At 43.5% G+C, this 20,452-nt stretch overlaps 1 pseudogene; it reads right to left on the bottom strand.

The window, feature by feature from the left end:
* LOC149018591 (pleiotropic drug resistance protein 1-like) overlaps positions 1-8,925 on the bottom strand; it is a 42,701-nt pseudogene extending 33,776 nt beyond the window's left edge.
* Between the last annotated feature and the right edge of the window lie 11,527 nt (positions 8,926-20,452).

The raw sequence follows: 20,452 nt of genomic DNA, 5'->3' as shown, positions 1-20,452 counted from the left end.
TGCTCGTATTTCCAATTCTAGTGCTTGTTTGGCATCCTCCTCCTCTCCTTTGGAGTTGGAGGATTTTGCCACCAGGAAGCGCCGTCGGGTGACAAGTGATGCAACTCATCCTTCTCTTGATGTAGCTCATCCTTCTCATCCTTCGCCCGAATTAGTGTCAAACGAGTTTGACAAAGCGTTGGAATGGTGCACTGCTGCTCGAATGACTTCTGAGAGCGCAGTGCTTTGCAAACTTCCAGATGAAGTCTTTATGAAGTCACTGGTGATGTAAGTCTTTCTTCATTATCTTTTGATTCTGAAAAATTACTCTTCTGCTCCTTTTTAACTCGGAAGTTGTTTGCAGGAGTCTTACTGGTAACTTCCACAATCAAGTGGAAGCAGCCTCTAGGCTCAATAGGTTAAGCAATGAAGTTTCCAAGCTTCGAGAAAAGAATTCGATGATCGGTCGTCTTCAGTCGGACTTGGATGATGCCAGGGAGAAGATCCGGCAACTGGAACGAGGAGTTGGAAAGTCAGGAGCCAAAGGATCTGAAACGTTACCCCAAAGGCAAGCTGTCGTTCCTTTGCCCGAATCCCTTCCAACTGATGTTCGTAGAGCCTGCGTCTTCAAGTATTTACACAGTAAGCCCTTTGTTGATATGCTGAATGCTTATAACTTGCAGGCGTACCGGGATGGTGAGAACGAAGTATGGGAATCAATATTAAGGAAGGATCCTCATTTTGATACGACTCCCTACAGTGCTGTTTGCCATCCTGAAGTATTTACCGACCTGGGTATTCCTCCTCCCGACTGGACCAAAGATAAGATTGATCCTCCACCTTCCGATCCAGATATTATGCATTATCTGGAAGATTCTCCTGTTTATTCTCCCCTGGAAGGAGTCAATTATGACGAGCTCGTCTTGAATGCAAGTTTGGTCGAGGACCATACTTCTCCTGGACAAGCTGGACAAAGAGTATGAAATTGCGAAGGATCTTATGCATACCGAGATATTTCTTGTAATCCTCATTTCTCCTCTTCTTTTCCTTGAATCCACACCAATGGTTGACTCATATGTTTGTTCTAGCAAAGTTGTGCCGATCTTGTATGACTTCTTAATAATCACCGATGATGACTTTTTTTTTTGACCGAAGATTGTATCCAGCTCTTGTAATCTTATGTTTTGATACTGGCCTCTTTCGATCTTTTGAAGAAATAAGAAATTAACTTCATCTTGAACTTTGCTAGCCACTTGAATCGCTGTTGCATTAGGTCTTAGTTGTTTGAAACAATGCCTTTACTTAAAGATTTCCGAAGAAATACGATAAGTCTGAGAAGGAACTCACTCGGGTTTTAAACCGATGCCTTTACTTAAGGATTTCCGGAGAAATACAATAAGTCTGAGAAGGAACTCACTCGGGTTTTAAATTGATGCCTTTACTTAAGGATTTCCGGAGAAATACAATAAGTCTGAGAAGGAACTCACTCGGGTTTTAAACCGATGCCTTTACTTAAGGATTTCTGGAGAAATATAATAAGTCTGAGAAGGAACTCACTCGGGTTTTAAACCGATGCCATTACTTAAGGATTTCCGGAGAAATACAATAAGTCTAAGAAGGAACTCACTCGGGTTTTAAACCGATGCCTTATAGTTGGATCTTGTTCTTGAATGTGGTGTATGATGCCCTCCAATCAAAAGATAATTTGTTGAAAGCCAAAAATTGCATTGATTGAGTTGAAAATGTTTACATCGCGAACAAAATTGAAATCATCATCAAGGATAAAACTTTTTGAGATGCCTGGCATTCCACGAACGGTCCAACTCTTTGTGGGTGTTGATGTTCTTCAGCCTGTAAGCTCCTGAACCAACTGGTTTTACAACCATATAAGGTCTTTCCCAGGAAGGGTCCAATTTTCTTTGGTGACGCGGGTCGGAAGCTAAGGTGTTTCTCAACACCAAATCTCCGGCTAAGTACCGACGATTCTTCACTCGAGTATTATAATGAGATGCTATCCTTCTTTGATAATGTTGAGTTCGTGCTATTGCTTTTGCCCAAACTTCGTTCAACAGATCAAGACTATCAAGCAGTCCTTGCTCATTTGCTTTTTCCTCGAACTCTCGATCCCGTAATGTTCCCGCCATTATCTCCACTGGTGCCAATGCTTCGGATCCATATGCCAACCTGAATGGAGTTTCTCCTGTGGGTGTTCGAACTGTAGTTCTATAGGCCCACAGTACATTATGAAGTTCTTCGACCCAAGAAGCCTTGTCAGCTTCGAGTCTTCTCTTTATTCCTTCCAGTAGCGTTTGGTTAGTAACCTCTACCTGTCCATTGCTCTGGGGGTATGCCACTGAGGACATACGATGCTCGATCATATATGTTCCGCAAAATTGCTCAAATTGCGGACAGTCGAACCGAGTACCATGGTCGATGACGATAATCTTTGGAATCCCAAAGCGATATATGATTGACTCAAGCACGAATTTCTCCACTTTTCTCTCAGTAATTGCTGCCAGTGCACTGGCTTCAACCCATTTCGTGAAGTAATCAATTGCTACTATAAGATATTCCCGTCCGCCTGACGCCTTGGTGAATTTGCCCATGATATCAATTCCCCACATCGCAAAGGGAATGGGATCTAGAATTGAAGTCATGGTTTCAGCCGGGCGCTTCGATACTGTAGCATGAATTTGACAGTTACCACACCGATGAACATATTCCATAGCAGCCTCTTGGATCTTAGGCCAATATAACCCAAGTCTTAGAATTTTGTGGGCTAGGGCTCGTCCACCCATGAGAGCTCCACAAATTCCTTCATGAACCTCAGCCAAAGCTGATTTTGCTCCTTCGGGGCCTATACATCTCATAAGGGGTCCAGAATAAGATCTTTTGTATAGTCTCCCATTCTTAATGACAAATCTCGCTAATCGTATCTTGATCAACCTTGCCTCTTTCGGATCCTCAGGTAATTTGTCATCTCTCAGATACTCAATTATCGGATCCATCCAGCAACGCTTTGCTTCAATATAAGAAATTTCTTTCTCATGATAACTTGGAAAAGTTATCTCTTCAATATAGACCAAAGGGTCTAGATTCTTTTCTTTGGCATTGGCTAGTCGGGATAGCTCATCTGCTACTGAATTTTCATTCCTCGAAATCTGAGATATCTTCAAATTCCGAAATTGCTTTTGAAATGCCTACACTATCTCTTGATATTTCTGCAAGCGTGGTTCTTTAATACCATACTCCCCCTGGACTTGGTTGACTATAAGTTGAGAGTCACTATAAATAGTAACATCTGCAATAGACAATGCTTTTGACAACCGAAGTTCAGCTATCAGAGCCTCATATTCTGCTTCGTTATTACTTGCTTCAAATGCAAATCTTAAAGCATATCGAATAATAAATCCTGCTGGACTTTTTAATAGAATTCCAGCTCATGCTCCATCTTTATTACTCGAACCGTCTACATATACCTCCCAAGTGGTTGGTATAATGGGATCCTCGATGGTGGATTCCATCGGTGCAATAGTTTCTACTACAAAGTCGGCTAACGCCTGAGCCTTGATTGCGGTTCTGGGCTTAAAGCTCACTTGGAACTCGCTGAGTTCGACCGACCAGGACACCATCCTTCCAGATAAATCAGGTTTATTAAGAACTTTACTAAGAGGAAAAGTTGTAAATACCTCAATTGGATGAGCCTGAAAGTATGGCCTTAGCTTCCTGGCGGCCATCATGAGAGCCAGAGCCTGCTTCTCAATCTACGAATATCTTGTCTCCGCATCTACAACACGTGGCTTACATAGTAAATCGGCCACTGTTATCTTTTTCACGAACAAGTACTGCACTGATCGCTGAAAGGGACGCCGCTAGATATAGCTGTAATATTTCCCCCTTCTCTGGTCTGGACAAAATCGGTGGTTGTCCGAGTGCTTCTTTTAACTCCTCGAAAGCTTTCTGGCACTCTTCGGTCCATTTTGCTTCCTTGCTGCCCCTCAATTCTTTGAGTGCCTTGAAGAAAGGCAAACATTTTTCTCCAGACTTGGAGATGAATCTATTCAAAGCAGCAACTCTCCCTGTTAAACACTGCACATCACGAACAGTTTTGGGAGCCTCCATATCAACCAGAGCTTGTATTTTGGCAGGATTAGCCTCAATTCCTCTCTATGACACCATGAAGCCCAAAAATTTTCCTAAAAAAAACTCCAAAAGCGCACTTTTCCGGGTTCAGCTTCATTTGATACTTTCGCAGTACTGAGAATACCTCAGTCAAATCTGCAATATGATTTACTTTTGTAAAGCTCTTTACAAGCATGTCGTCAAAATAAGCTTCAACATTCTTCCCTATCAAATCTTTGAAAATCTTGTTGACGGCTCTCTGATATGTGGCTCCTGCATTTTTCAGGCCAAAAGGCATGACCTTATAATAATAGCTTTCACGATCAGTCATGAAAGCTGTAAACTTCTCATCCTCCTTATTCATAAGTATCTGATTATACCCTGAGTAGGCATCCATGAAACTTAGAGTTTCATATCCTGCAGTCGCATCTATCAAGAGGTCAATCCGAGGCAACGGATAGCAATCTTTAGGGCAAGCCTTGTTAAGATCTGTGTAGTCTGTACACATCCTCCACTTCCCATTCGCCTTTTTTACCATTACCACGTTGGCCAACCAAGTTGGGCATTCAATTGGTTCTATGAAACCAGAATTCTTGAGTTTTTCAAGTTCACTACGAACGGCTTCATACTTTTCAATGGAGAAATTTCTCCTTTTCTGTATCATTGGTTTCACCTTAGGATCTATCGAGAGTTTGTGCTCTGCGACAGCCCGATCGATTCCTAGCATGTCTTCAGCAGACCATGCAAATATGTCTTTATTTTGTTGAAGAAATAACTTCAAGTCATCTTTAAATTCCTCCAGCTGTTCAGACCCGATATAAGTAATCTTTTTCTCATCCTCGGTACACAGCTGGATTTGTTCCTGCTTCTCCACTAGTTCGGGTCTTTGCATCTCTGCTTCTTCCCGATCGTCTCGAACTTCTATAGGTAGGGCAGTTACCTTCCTCGGGCCCTCCTTGTCTTTTAAATAGGCAACGTAACATTGCCGAGAGATCCTCTGGTCAGAGGAGACTTGACCAATTCCCATATTAGTCGGGAATTTTATCTTCAGGTGTTTTGTCGAAACAATAGCACCTATCTTGGATAAAGATGGTAGCCCGAGGATAACATTGTAAGCTGGCAGTTTCGAACCACCAAAAAATTGATTCGGACGGTTGTTTCCTTAGGAAAACTTCCAATAGATAAGTCCAACTGGACAGATCCTTCCGCCACCGCAGATGACCCTGCAAAACCATATAGATGTGTGGATGAAGGTTCCATCAAGTCCTGATCCACCTTCAATTTTTGATACACTTCATAAGAAATTAGGTCAGCTGCAGACCCTGTATCAACCAAAACTCTATGCACTTCCCGACGTGCAATCTCTACCTTGATGACTATGGCGTCATCATGAGGTAAACAAACGCCTCTTTCGTCCTCCTCGCCAAAGGTGATAGAATCTTCACCATTCAGCTTTTTTCGCTTCCGCGTCTCTCCGGTTCCGACAAATTTGGATTTTGTTTTCAAACTCCGGAGTGATTCGGGCTTTGGTCCCCCGAAGATGGTAAGGATCGGTGACCGAGTAGCTTCAATCACCTCCTTGCCCTTCTTAGACTTCGGAGCCTCCCTTGATCGTTCTGAACTAACCGAACGATCCCTTTTAGGAGCAGCCGCGCGTGGCTCACGTGGCTGCTCCCTCCTTCTGCTAACAAAATTGGACAAGTGTCCGTGAGATATTAATCTCTCAATATCTTCTCGATCTTGCTGCTCTCCGGGTTTCAAAAGAATTTTAGGCGGCCACTTCAAGATATTTTTTCTTTTGATGATATTTAAAATATCAGCCCGAGGAACATTCAATGGAGTGTACTCACTTTTACCGGGAGACCTTTGGCGCCAAGCCTGAGATTTTCTAACCCGATCACGGACATTTTTCTTTGGCTTCTGCTTCTGCTCAGGAGCCTTCTGTTCCTTATTGGAGACTTTATTATCTCCTTGGCGCGCATCTAGAATCTCCATGACTTCAGCCTGCTTCTGGCATCTCTGTACCAACTCAGCATAAGTCGCAGACATATCCTGTAGTAATAACTCCAGGAGTTTCCGTTTAGTGAGTCCCGTGAATAGAGCAGTTTTGGCTACTTGCTCATCCAAATTTTCTATCTCCATCGTTACTTTGTTGAATCTTTTCAGAAACTCTCTGATTGATTCGTTTTTTCCTTGTCTGACAGTAAACAAAGTTTCCTCTGTCTTTTTGACCTGTATTCCACTCTGGAATCGCCCTATAAATTTGCGTGCCAATTCATCAAAGTTTACGATCCTTCAAGAGGGAAGGTTCGAAAACCGCTTTTGTGCTGCTCCAGTTAAAGATGAACCAAAAACCCTGCATAAAATTTCATCGAAATTACACAGGCGCCATGGTCTGTTGGTAATAGCCAATGTGAGCTGTTGGATCTCCGGAGCCATCGAATGTAGAAAAGGTAGGCAAATGAAAGTTATGGGGAAACTGATATCCCGCAATTGGCTCGGCAAAGGGGGTCTTCTGAATGACTGAGGAAATATCCTTAGTTATCCTTCCCTTAGCCAACTGCCCTAATTTCTCATTGATGTTGGCCAATTTCTGACCAATCTGGGTCGGGTGATCTTTAGTGATATGATCACGACCTCGATTAACACGATCATCCCGTGCTATTCGATCATCACGAACAGCCCGTCCTTCTTGAACATTCCGCTCGTTGCGAACTCCTCGATCATCACAAACAGTTCTTCTGACAGTTGGTGAGTGAGTTCTTACCCCTGTATCCAACCTTGAATTTGAATCAGTTGTACTCTCTTGCGGTCTGTCGAACCGATCGTCTCGCCTAGGTTGATCGTCAATCCTCCTAGGTCCTCGGTCTCCTTCGCGAAAATTCTGACCGATATTCCGGTCTTCAGCCAATCTTTGATCACGTGGCAACGCACGTCTCCCTGAATCGCGTTGATCAGGTTCTTGTGGTAAAACCACTCGTCTGGTGAGCATGTGGAGTGCTTGGCTCACCTCCAAAAGTTGAATCTTTACCTGATTCAATTGATCTTGGAATCTATCAGGAGGATTACGTCCTCCCTGACCACCATCTACCTCGATAGAATTTTGGCTTCCCTGGGGAATATTTGGATTATTCGCTCAAGGGATCTGAACACCGGAATTGCGCTGTGCAGCGGCTACGGCCGCTGCTGCTGATCTAGTCACCATGGCTTTTCAAGTTGTTTCCCACAGACGGCGCCAAATGATGCGTCCAAAATCTGCTCAGCCCTTAGATCTCCTCGTGATGACCTGCAAAACGAAAACGTCAGATGTGGCCCGACCGCGGGGGTCGGGAGTCCACCTCCGAAGGCTAAGTCAGTTGATGAACTTAATCACAAATGGCTCTGCTAGAAGCACAGAGCTAAGGAATAAAGAACTGGGAAAGGTGATCTAGATCGTAAGCCGCTGATAGTTTATGTCTATCAGTATGTATCTGAATCTGAGTCTGAGTCTCAGATTGTGTGTCCTCCACCTTGTATGGCAGTGAGGTTTATATAGAGTGTACCTTCGAGTCTCCTTCATTGGATGCACTTGAGCCTTCTTCGGGTAGTCGTTGGATCTTAACAGTTAGATCTGTTGAGCAATAGACTTCTACTAGTTTGGACTAGTAGAGGACTCCTGAGATAACCTTTCGTTTATACGGTGATTATCCCTTCGATAATGATTAGCCGCAGCCGTCAATTCGAGTCTGCTATCATTAGGGTAATTAACCTAATTCATAAGTAGGATTAGGGCGTGCTTGTAGCTGAATAACTTTTCTTCCTCAGCAAGCCATCTTCTGGATCCGGTTCGCTCGGGAGCGAGTCGGTTCCCTCTGTCTTGACCGGGGTCGAGGGTCAAACCAGGTATGAACCTGGTCTGATCATAATTTCTCCATATCAAGTTCTCTCTTCTTATTTCGAAGAATACCAATACTAACCAAGGGACCCTTTAAACTAGACACCCAAGTACTTGGTAAGTATAATGTTTGAGAAATATTTGTGCCTAAAACTTCACATCGAATGATTTAAAGGTTGAATACCTCAATGAAGTTTTTCGGGAAGTTGATCATCGTGGGCAAGGCTCTACTTCCCACATAAGCTTTTGCTGCTACATTTACATTCTCAAAGCGGACTTCGATAGTGGGAAGTTCAATTCCAACCCTGAAAATGAAGAGAGTTGGAAAAAAGTGTTATGTACTTGGCAATTACATCAAAAGCTTCAAAGTTGATACATTTCATTGAACGAACCCTTTTGATGCAATTCATTGAACAAAACCTTTTACTTATCACATAATCTTATACACGCAACTCTCCCTAGGGAGACAGATCTAGATTGAAAAAAGAACCAAAACAGAGCATTATGATGTTCATATTTTCAAAAGAAAGAAGGGTGAAGAGGAGAATTTCTCACAGATCAAGGCGTTGTCTGAGCTTCAACAAGAACTTTTCATTGTCCTCCTCTGCAACATTAAGCAATCTTTCTAACAAAATTTTCTTCTCAGTGAACCCAAGATTATCAATATCAATTTCTCTTTTCTCTCCTTCTGCTATGGCAAGTACACCTTTTCTTATACGATCATAAGTTGGTAATCTTTCTATGGCAGCCCATATCAAAGCTTCTTCATCATCAACAGCTTCCCCTCGCGATACAGATGATCTAGAGAAGACATCTTTCCTACTGTTTCTCCACCTCGAAGAACTGTTAGCACGTAAACTGCCATGAAAACTACCACTCCTGAAGCTTCCCCCACCATGGAGGTTGCTACGTACACTATCTAACCTGTAATGATCAGCAGCAGGATCCATCGAAAGACCCAATACTGCTAAAACCACCTGAAACAGATCAAGACTGATATGGGTTCTCTCTACTTTATACTGAACTTATAAAACAAAGGCAATCCTAAGTCAAAGATAGGCTCCCAGGCATTCACTATCACAAAACTTCTGGTCATCATTTTGGTATTTCCTAATCTGTAATCACTTTCAAGCTTATTTTTCAATAATTAAGATCTCCTAAGAATTCAAACATCTAGAAGGCTGTATTTCTCAAAACCCAAAATGATAGTATTACCATATTTGTTTCCTTAAAAGCTTCATCTGGAAAGCAAATCTCAAGCTCTTTTCCACATCTTGTATGTTGTTCCATTGGCCTAAAATGAAGGTGTTGTCATTGTTGGCAACTTAAGTGGGCTTTGATATGGAAATTAGATTTGAGAGAAAGAATCCAATTCAAATAAAGAAAACTCAAGAATCCCGTTTTTGAGGGTCTCTGTCCAGCGTTGATCAACCCTTTCATCGGATGGTCATACAGTGTCCGATTGAACCGATTTTTGGAGGAGAGCTTCACGACTTCTTGATCTTCAAATCCAACGGTGGGATTGTTCATTGGAGATCTCTAAGTTAGTCCGATTGGTACGTCAAAACACTCCTTGTTTAAGTCAGATAGGAACTCTGAGTTTGATTCAAACTCTGAGTCCAGTTTTGATCAACCTCTTCATCGGATGGTCATCCAGTGTCAGATTGAGCCGATTTTTGGAGGAGAGCTTCACGACTTTTTGATCTTCAAATCCAACGGTGGGATTGTTCGTTGGAGATCTAGAAGTTAGTCCGATTTGTACGTTAAAACACTCCTTGTTTAAGTCAGATAGGAACTCTGAGTTTGATTCAAACTCTGAGTTAAATTAATCTATAAAAGGAGAGCAAACTCCAGCAAAAGAGAAGACGTTTTGAGGAGGTAGGGAATAGCGTGGAGGTCGAACCAGAAGACGTTGGTTGGCTATGGAGATCTGAAGCTTGGGAATAATAAGTCTTTTGTTTAGCTGAACAAGAAAGAAAGTGAAAGAGAAGAAAAGAGAAGCAGCAGAAGAAAAGAAGGGAACATGGTTGTATGGCTTTTTTAAAGAGATAAAACTGAAAAAGATTGAAAAGAGAAAAAAAAAAGAGTTGGAGAAAAAGAGAAACAAGTATTGTTACCATGCATCTTACACAAGTTGAGGTAACCTGTATTCACAAGTGATTGTCTATTATTTTCGAGGTTATGTTTAGTGATGAAGAATCTATCTCATGAATGTAATTTGGGGAACTTGAATTATTGGTTTACATTGTGACCTTGCAAGTTGGAGCTTGTCTAGGGGGTTGGGGTTGGTGCCCTTGTCTGAATTGCATTTTAGACTATAGCGAGGATTGGTGTTCCTGGACTGTTGTAGCGATCAAAATAATGTGACCTAGCAAGTTGGAGCTTGTCTAGGGGTTGGGGTTCGGTGCCCTTTTTTTGATTGGTTTTGCCGCTTGCGGGGGAGGTGGGGGGGGGGGGGGGTGGGGGGGCGGGCGAAGGGGGGGGGAGGGGGGGGGGTGGGTGGGGGGGGGGGGTGGGGGTGGTAGGTTGTTATAATAAGCCTGGGCAGGGGGGGGGACGGCACCCCGGGGGGGGGGGGTGGGGAGACAGGAGGAGGAGTGGAGGTGAGAGGTAACAGCAGCAAAAAAAAAAAAAAAAAAAAGAAAAAAAAAAAAAAAAAGAGGGGGGAAAAAGGAAGAAGAAAAAAGAAAGAAAAAAAAAAATGAAATGAATATGGGTTGGATGATGGAGTGGAAAGAGAGAGTGAGGCAAAAATCCCACTTTACAACCAGCGGAAAAGTAGCTCTAAAGAGAATAAACTAAATAAAATCTAATCCCCGTAGCTAGTACATTGGGTAACTAAATTGTTCTCCACTTTATAGACAACATCCTTGTAAGTGTAAATCTCATAAATGGCACAAGGACGCTTCCACTCAATGGTCGGACTAAGCATCGTACGGAGCATAACCACTCGCGGGACCTTCAGAGTAATTGTGGTAACCGCAATCACCTTCCTGGAGATATGCCTCTTCGCCTTGCGCTTCTTCATAGGGACCGTCATAGTACTCGGTACTGCGGGATAGTCTAACAAACATTGTACAATAAAGGAATGAGTTTCAAAGAAACTCGGTAAAGGCGATTAAAAATCCATAATAACATAAATGGCGGCATTCAGAACAAACATAAATGCAATATGATATGAGACAAGCAATGAATGAATGAATCTAACTCTATGTATGCTGGTCTCTATTGGCAGACATGCTTTAAGTCATAGCACCGTACTTCTTTTGGAAGGTCCACTCACATCCTCAACCATTTAAGATATCTTGGATTCTCTCACGGATCATTTCACCGGTCTTGAGCAGCCGATTGGTAATGGGTCCTTCATCCCTCGGGACAAACCTTGGCGGGGGTTAAGTCAACACACTCTCTCACAACCATTTGGTATAAATGCTGGCGCATGTCGGGGTAAAACCTAGCCAAATGCAAGTCTTCTACTTAGTTACATCAAGTCGGATCCAGATACTTCCATTCCTCGTCCCCGACGATCCTTTCCGGTATCCTTCACACTAGAGTCCTCATAGTCCACGACTACGGACTCATCAACCCTATTGATCATCCACATATGGTAAACGGGAAGCTCTCACGTCCTCTCACGGGTTGGTTACCGGTCTTAAGCGCCCGTGAGCCCAAGTCTAACCATATGCAACCCTACCAATAAATGGCCCCCACAATGTGATTCCTGTCCTCTCACGGGTTGGTTACCGGTCTTGAGCGCCCATGAATCCCCATTGCTACCACGGGTCGTTCGGTCTCAATACCCCTCCGATTAGGGTCGACATAACAGGACATCCTAGCCAAACACTACTAGACAATCCTAGATATGTCATCCAACAGTTTAGGAAGGTGTCCAGAGGGCATCTCCGGAAACATCCCATAATATTCCCGTAGTAGTCCAAGAACAGAAGTGTCAAAAGGACACCTCTCCTTTCCAAACCATACTTAAGCATACACATGCATCAAATCATATCATCACATATATGGTAACTTCATATATGGAAAGAAATCAATAATTACAATTACTTGTATAACATTGGTAAGTAAATCATACATGAATCAATTCAATATGAATAAGTAATGCTACTGTAATCAAAGTTATGCAACAGTAGTATATCATTGTAAGAATCTAATTTAGGAATCATATCTATGATATTCAAATATAGAAACTAGATTCATGCTATCTATGTAATTAAGGAAATAACCATCCTTACCTTTTATAACTCGCAAAGGAATCCTAAGAAGTCAAGTAAGATCTTGGCAAACTTGAGAAGAATGTCCTAAACAAGTATATACAACATATTAGGAAAGATCCCTAACAGAAAAGATACCAAAACATCCATCATAGACCAATTCTGGAGTTGCTATACTCATTGGTCGAGTGGATTGGTCGACTGGTCGATCGACCAATCGGTCGACCAATGCGGACGATAGCCTATAAAATCGGAGTTTTAAGATATGAAATCCGAATTTGGTGGTTCAAAAGGGTACTAATCAAGGGGTAGACTACATCAGTAGTATTCTAACATATAGGGGACCTCAAAACACCAATCAAATCAAGATATCAAGATCCAAATTAGGAAACAAAAAGTTACCATAATTAAATCAACCATGGATCTTGATGAATTTGAAATAGAAAACAAAGACAAGAACAATAGGAGGATGGATCATTGCTTCAGGTAAAGGTATCATGAAAACATACTTAGATCTTCAAGGAACAAGGCTTAGAAGCATAAATCTAAATAAGGAAATAAAACCTACCATATATGTAACTACCATGCATCATGAAGAACACATAGTAAGGTAGAAGAGAACACTAGAGATCTATAGATTATGGATCATGGAAGGAAAACACAGTAATTAACTACTAACATGATCAACATAGAAGATCCAAAGAGATCGGAATTCAGATTAGAAGTTTAACAAAGATTAGATCATGGTTTGATCATGATTCCTTCAAAAGCTTGCAATGATCATGGTTAAGATCATTGTTCTAGCCTCAAATCCTTAGGATGATCATGAGAACATGTTCGAGAGATGTTTGCAACGAGAGAATGCAGCATCTCTTCTCTGTCTCAACTCAAAAAGGAAAGAAAAACAAAGATGGAGGAGAAGAAGAGAGAGTAGACATACCTTTTGATGCAAAAAGAAGAGTTTCGACGAAGATCCGTCAAGAAAACACCAAGGATGCAAGAGAGATGACTTGCGAGAGGTCTTTGGTTCGTTCGAGAGAGTTTGGAGGCAGCAAATACGAAGTGGACTCGAGATTGGACTTAAATAGAGCAAGAACAACCTAATTGCCAAAGACGACACTCATTGGTCGAGTGGATTGGTCGACTGCCCGGTCGACCAATCGGTCGACCAATCTTGGACAGACAAGACCAAAACGAGGGAATTGAAGGTCAGATCAAATCCAATCCTAAAGGGGTTTTGCACACAAGTCAAGTGACTTACCTAATAGGTAGAAATGCCTTCAAACCAAGATAGAGAGCACTCCAAGTCCATCAACTAATCAGATCTTCATCGGGATTCGGTTTCCAAAAATAGAACCTCATCATCAACTTTCATGGATTCAAAGCCGGACACCAAGTCCTCCTTTGGGATGGCCCAAAGCTGACTTCTTACTTTACTTCGGGTCATCGGACCTACAAATAACAAGGTTTCCGGGTCAAGGTTAGGGCTGGGTTTTACATTCTCCCCCCCTTAAAGAAATTTCGTCCCCGAAATTGAAAGCGTACTGTGCTTCCAAAGAGGTAAGGAAACTTCTCCTTCATATCTTCTTCCTTCTCCCAAGAAGCTTCTTCGGGGGTATGGTTCTTCCACCGAATCTTCACCAAAGGAATGGTGCGATTCCGCAGTTGCTTGTCCTTCCTATCCAAGATTTCGGCCGGTTCTTCATCATAGGTCAAATCAGCACTAAGTCCTTCGAGGTGCTTGCTGCAAAATGTGTTCCGGATTCTCTATGTATTTTCGGAGCATCGAAATATGAAACACATTGTGAACACCAGCAAGAGGCGGAGGTAATGCTAATCGATACGCAACGAGGTCCAACCTTTTCCAAAATCTCGAAAGGTCCAATGTAACGAGGGCTAAGCTTTCCCTTAACATTGAATCTCATCACACCCTTCATTGGTGAGACCTTCGGAAAGACTTTCTCTCCAACTTGAAATTCCAAATCGGTCCTTCTCTTATCGGCATAAGATTTATGTCTCATTTGGGCGAGACTTAATCCTTTCTCTTATCATATCTACCATAGCACTTGTAGCTTCAATCATCTCGGGACCTAAGACTTTTCTTTCACTGTCTCGATCCAGTACAAAGGTGTCCTACAAATGCTTTGCCATACAAAGCCTTGAATGGAGCCATGCCTATTGTTGCTTGATAAGCTGTTGTTATAGGCAAACTCAACCAAAGCTAGGTGTTCATCCCAATTACCACCCATATCCACCACACAAGATCGAGCATGTCTTCCAATGTCTGAATTGTCCGCTCAGATTGTCCATCGGCTTGTGGATGATGAGCTGTACTCAAGTTCAATTGGGTTCCCAAGGCCTTACGCAAACTATTCCAAAACCTTGAGGTGAACCTAGGATCACGATCCGAAACAATACTCAATGGCACACCATGCGGGACGAACCACATTATCCACATAAAGCCTTGCTAGCTTATCCGAGTATGAGTGATCTTCATAGGAATGAAATGGGCTGATTTGGTCAACCTATCAACAATCACCCACACGGTGTCATTGCCTTTACTTGTCGAGGCAAGCTAGTCACAAAGTCCATGGAGATATCCTCCCACTTCCAACTAGGAATAGGAAGAGGCTGAAGTAATCCAGGATGGAGGTTGTCGAACGGCTTTCACACGTTGGCAAGTCTCACACTTGGCAACAAAATCATCAACATCCGCCTTTAGACCAATCCACCAAAAATGTTCCTTCAAGTCTTTGTACATCTTGGTGCTTCCGGGTGTATAGTAAAGACCGAGCTGGTGTGCTTCCTTCAATATTTCTTTCTTAACTTCTTCGTTTGCGAGGCACGCACACAGTCTTCCTCTAAACAACAAAGCACCATCCATGGATATACCAAAGTCGGGGTCCGACTCGGGATTCGAAGAAATCTTCTCAACTTTGATCAAAAACTCTTGATCGGAACTCTGTGAGCAACAATCTTATCTCTAAGACCAGATCTTGCCGTCATGGCGAAAGAATAAAATCAGAATTCTCGGGGACGATTTCCAAATCAAAACTCTCAATAGAAGACCACAATGGTAAACTCAAAGCATTCAAATCCAAAGTCTTCTTCTGGTTCTTCCTACTAAGAGCATCAGCAACAACATTTGCTTTCCCGGGGTGATCTTTGAATATCACAATCATAATCGGAGACTAGTTCCAACCATCTCCTTTGTCTCATGTTCAACTCCTTTTGGGTAAAGAAGTATTTCAAACTCTTATGATCCGTGAAAATGGCAATCTTCTCACCGTAAAGGTAATGTCTCCAAATCTTCAAAGCAAAGACAACGGCGGCAAGTTCTAGATCGTGAGTGGGGTAATTCCGCTCATAATCCTTCAATTGCCGAGAAGCATAGGCTACGACCTTGCCATGTTGCATCAGTACACAACCCAAACCAATCTTTGGCGCATCGGTATAAATTTGTCATACCACCGGAACTATCGGGTATAGTCAAAACCGGGGCACTTGTCAATCTATCCTTCAACTCTTGGAAATTCTTCTCACGGGCGTCGGACCAAACAAACTTTTCTTCTTTCCTGGTCAACTTAGTCATAGGAGCAGCCAACCGAGAAAAGTTCTCAATAAACCTTCGGTAGTAACCCGCCAATCCAAGAAAACTTCTTATTTCCGTTCTGCGACTTCGGTCTTTCCCAATCAGCCACTGACTTGGACCTTTTCGGGATCGACACGAATACCTTCGGCTGAAACTACATGACCAAGGAATACCACTCTCTTAAGCCGGAAATCACACTTGCTAAACTTAGCGAACAACTTCTTTTCTCGCAACCTTTGCAAAGTGAAACTTAGATGACTCGCATGCTCTTCATCGCTCTTCGAATAGATCAAGATGTCATCAATGAAAACAATCACGAACTTATCAAGCACATCATGAAATACTCGGTTCATGAGGTCCATGAACACCGCGAGGAGCATTGGTCAATCCGAAGGGCATGACTCTAAACTCGTAGTGACCATACCGCGTTCGGAAAGCTGTCTTGAAGATATCACTAGACTTCACTTTCAATTGGTGATATCCGGACCTTAAGTCAATCTTTGAGAACACAACTGCACCCTTCAAGCGATCGAAGAGATCATCGATTACGGGCAGCGGATATCTATTCTTGATAGTCAACTTATTCAACTCACGGTAGTCGATGCACAAGCGCATACTACCGTCTTTCTTCTTGACGAACAAGACCGGAGCTCCCCAAGGTGACACACTAGGCTGCACGAAACCTCTATCAATGAGCTCATTCAACTGATTTTGCAACTCTTTCAACTCGGTAGGAGCCATCTGTACGGAGCTTTAGATACCGGAGCGGCACCGGGGACGAGATCAATAGAGAATTCGACATCTCTGTCCGGAGGCACTCACGATAGATCATCGGGGAAGACATCAACAAAGTCGCGAGACAACTCGACTTCATCGACTCTTTTCTCCACTATACCCTTGCCTTGAGATGAAGCATCATCCACTAGGGCATAGACTTGCATCGGTGCGCGACAGCACCTTCTTACAAACCCTTCTCTTTTCACCCTGAAATTCAAAGACCGGACTTCCACAAATATGGAACTGAATCTTCTTTGAGGAACAAAGGAACACGGCCTTGTGGGCTGTCAACCAATCAATTCCCAAAATAACATCGAAGTCCTTCATGTCAAGAATCACAAAATTGGCTTCCAAGTTCTTCTCACCAATCAACACGGGACATTTAGATAACCCCTTATCTAGTTTCACAATGAGGACCGATGTAGGTGTACTAATCAATAAACAACTAGACAACTTCTCGGGGCTTAGGTTAGTCTTCTTGATGAATGCGAGATGACATGAACGAATGAGATGCACCCGTATCAAATAAGACAAATGCGAAATAGAAGCGACTAACAATGTACACTGTAATCACATCATGGCTTGGATCTGCTCGGCCTTGGAAATCCTGAAAACTCTACCGGAGGGAGGAGCGGGGAGCACTCTTCACCCTTGGGGGCGGGCTGCTTTGGGCGGGCGGGCCGCCCGGACGAGCACGAGCAAAATGACCAGCTTGCTTGCGGTAGAAGCAAACGGGATTCTTTGGATCCAACGGGGGTGGCTGCAACGAGAGGGCTTCCGAACAAAAGGCCTTGCACTTGCACTTGCACTTGCACTTGCTGGTGGTCGGTTTCCGCCATCTTGTCTAAATTGGCCGGTCTGCTGAAAACCCGTGTTCGACCTACACTCTTAGCCTGAAAGGTAGGAGTGGGGTAGGGTGTAGGTCTCACAAAACGACGGTCATTACGATCCACCAAACCAGAATTCCTTGTTTGCCAAGGCTTTTGCACACGAGCACTTTCCTTCTCTGTTTCTTCCAACTTCTTCGAGTTACTGCACCACTTGAGCATAGCTCACTATAGGCTGGATTTGTGAGGTAAGCTTTAATGGCGGGCGCGAGTCCTTTGAAGAACTTCTTTGCTTTCGCGAGGTCATCCCTCGGAGAATGCGGAGCAAAGAAATGAAGCTCCTCGAACTTGTTGGTACTCCAACACGGACGAGTTCCTTGAGTCGAGAATCATAAACTCGGCTTCCTTCGCATCTTTTACCGCCTCGGGAAAGTAATTCATACAAAAAGCCTCTTTGAATAACTCCCAAGTTACAACTCCTGCATGCAAACCTTCCCAAAACGGGGACAGTGGAGATCCACCATGCATCGGCTTCTTGTTGCAACACATTCGGCAAACAAAATCTTCGAGCTTCCGAGCATTGCGGATGTCGGAAAGCCTTCTCCAACTCACGAAGCCACTTGTTAGGAAACAAGGGGTCCTTGGTAACTCCGGTGAAAGTGGGTACTTGCATCTTGAGAAAACTCTCCATCGGGCGAGTATGAGGAGTTCCAGCTAAACCTCCCGCATTCGGGACTGCGGCATGAGGATTCACATTAGCACCAGCCCGGGTCTCATTATGCGAGTCATGAAACCCACCAACATCTGGTTGAGCCCAGGCTGCTTCTTCTTTGCATCATATTGCCCATAATATTGGCAATATCTACGAAACTTCCAACATTCGGGGCACCGGGGATCTCATGAGTACCCTGATCAACATTTGGTATCCCACCACCTCCATGAGGTACTTCACCACCTCCCTGAGGTATTTCACCACCTCCATGACCCTTTGGATTCACCACGCCCACTTCTCGGAGTAACCATTACTGCAAAACCGAGAACATCAAAATACCGAATTTCGAAGATTCAACATAAACCACAAGTCCAAATGATTTGAAAACTTAAATCATGCTCAAATATATCCATATAGTCATCAAACAATATTCCATAAGGCAAAAATCACATTTTCCAAAAATTCAACAGCAAATGAGGTCTCTGTGACCATTGGTCGAGTGATTGGTCGTGACCCGGTCGACCAATGAGTCGACCAATGCGACGAGAATGCGAAAATTCGCATTATAAGCCTCATTTTCACATTCCAACCTCATTCTAACTTCTTCCAAAGGTGAGAGAGCTCTAGGGAAAATCTCCAAGAGTTCCCACAAGTGTTCTTGAGGTGATTTAGTGCTTCAACAACAACACCACAACACACCATCTTCACAAACAAGGTAAACCTCTTAATCTTCCTTCCATTTTCATCTTCTCATGCTTGCATTTCAATAAAACCATGCTTTACTTGTATCCAATGCTAGAAATCATGCTTAGGAATGCTTAGAAACATATTCCTTAGGTTTTAAACACAATGCCATGCATAGACAACAAGTTTTAACATATTGGTGCTCATCTCGCAAAGTTTTATACCGAAATCGATATCTTTAGAAAAATTTCGTTTCCTCTCAAACCGCTTGAAATTTTCGCACGAGATCAAATGCTACATGCTCAAGATGACATTGTAGATAGGTCCATACAATTTGATTTAACCAATTTCAACTTTTCAAAAATCCAATTTTGACCTAAATTGCAAAATCCCCAAATTTCCTTCTTGCTGAATTTTTCGCTTTAATCCAAGTTTTCGATCGATTTTCATCAAACAAACTTCATAGACATGAAATTCCAAGTATTGCGCACATGCTAGTATGTTCAAATCAAATTTCCCCCAAATTTGAAATTTTCCGAAAAATTACGAAAATACCCTTTTGGCTCAAATCTTAAAATAGCACTAATTGGAATTGTCTCTTGTCTCTTTCACGGATACACTATGCAAAGGGGGGGGCGGGGACGAGGTAGAGGTCGTGGTCGCATCGTAGGTGCTCTTAGGGGCAGAGGTCGGGTTCCTTCGAGCCTAGACGGGGAGGTTAGGAGACCGGACATGTTTGACACACCTCGGGCCGAGTTCTGTACGAGGCCTACTTCGATTCTTGCAATATTGAGATGGGACGTCTACTTCACTTACGCCAGCTCGGAGCCTTTAGGATTCGGCGGAGGTTCGACACATTGCGGTGGACTCATCTCTTCACCGAGGATCTACCGGTATACCGGAACTAGTGAGGTTGTTCTTCGGCAACCTTACTTCACGGAGGAGGCTCGAGGCCAAGGACATCCACTTAGACTTGTCCTCGGGAGCGGGGTCTTCCGGACTCGGATTCGCTTCTCTACCCGGACAACTTGGCTGAGATCTTGCGGGTTCCTTACTATCCACGGCGGTGTGTGTGGATACTGCGGAGCAGATCCGGACAGCCATACGATGCCGTACGAGCTTCGCGAGATATGCTCTACGCTATGGGATAGCCGTCGATGCTTCACACCGTGGACCAGCGGACGGATGACGGATTCTGCACGGATTATCGGTCGCATAGTCGGCCGAAACATTATGCGAAAGCCGGACATCACCATCGGGTCACGGTGATGGAGGCCTTAGTCATCTACCGCATCTACATGGGCTTCGAGATCGATCTCTCCTACATCATTCGGCGGGTCATCTTTGGACTTAGTTCTGCGGCCTAGCATGCGGAACCTTTGCTATGGGAGGCTACGACTTTGATCTTCGGGCATTTCGGGGTGAGTTTCGAGGATACACCGGTGGACACTTTGGATCACGGGGATACTCTATTGGGACTCGGACCATTCGTCGGATGAGACTACGGCGATCGAGAGAGATCTCCTGGTCCGGAGGGTGAGGATGATGATGAATCGGAGGATGAGGATCGGGGATCGAGAGGATGGAGGAGAGGATATCGGTCTGATAGTGATGATCGGGCCGGAGATGATGCGAGATATGCGCGAGGCTGAGCCT

This window comes from Hakea prostrata, chromosome 4, assembly GCF_041222555.1.
Source record: "Hakea prostrata isolate BN-2017 chromosome 4, UWA_Hpros_2, whole genome shotgun sequence".
NCBI classification, from domain to species: Eukaryota; Viridiplantae; Streptophyta; class Magnoliopsida; order Proteales; family Proteaceae; genus Hakea; species Hakea prostrata.
Note: the sequence above shows the minus strand (reverse complement) of the source record. Positions and strands in the feature narration are given on the sequence as shown.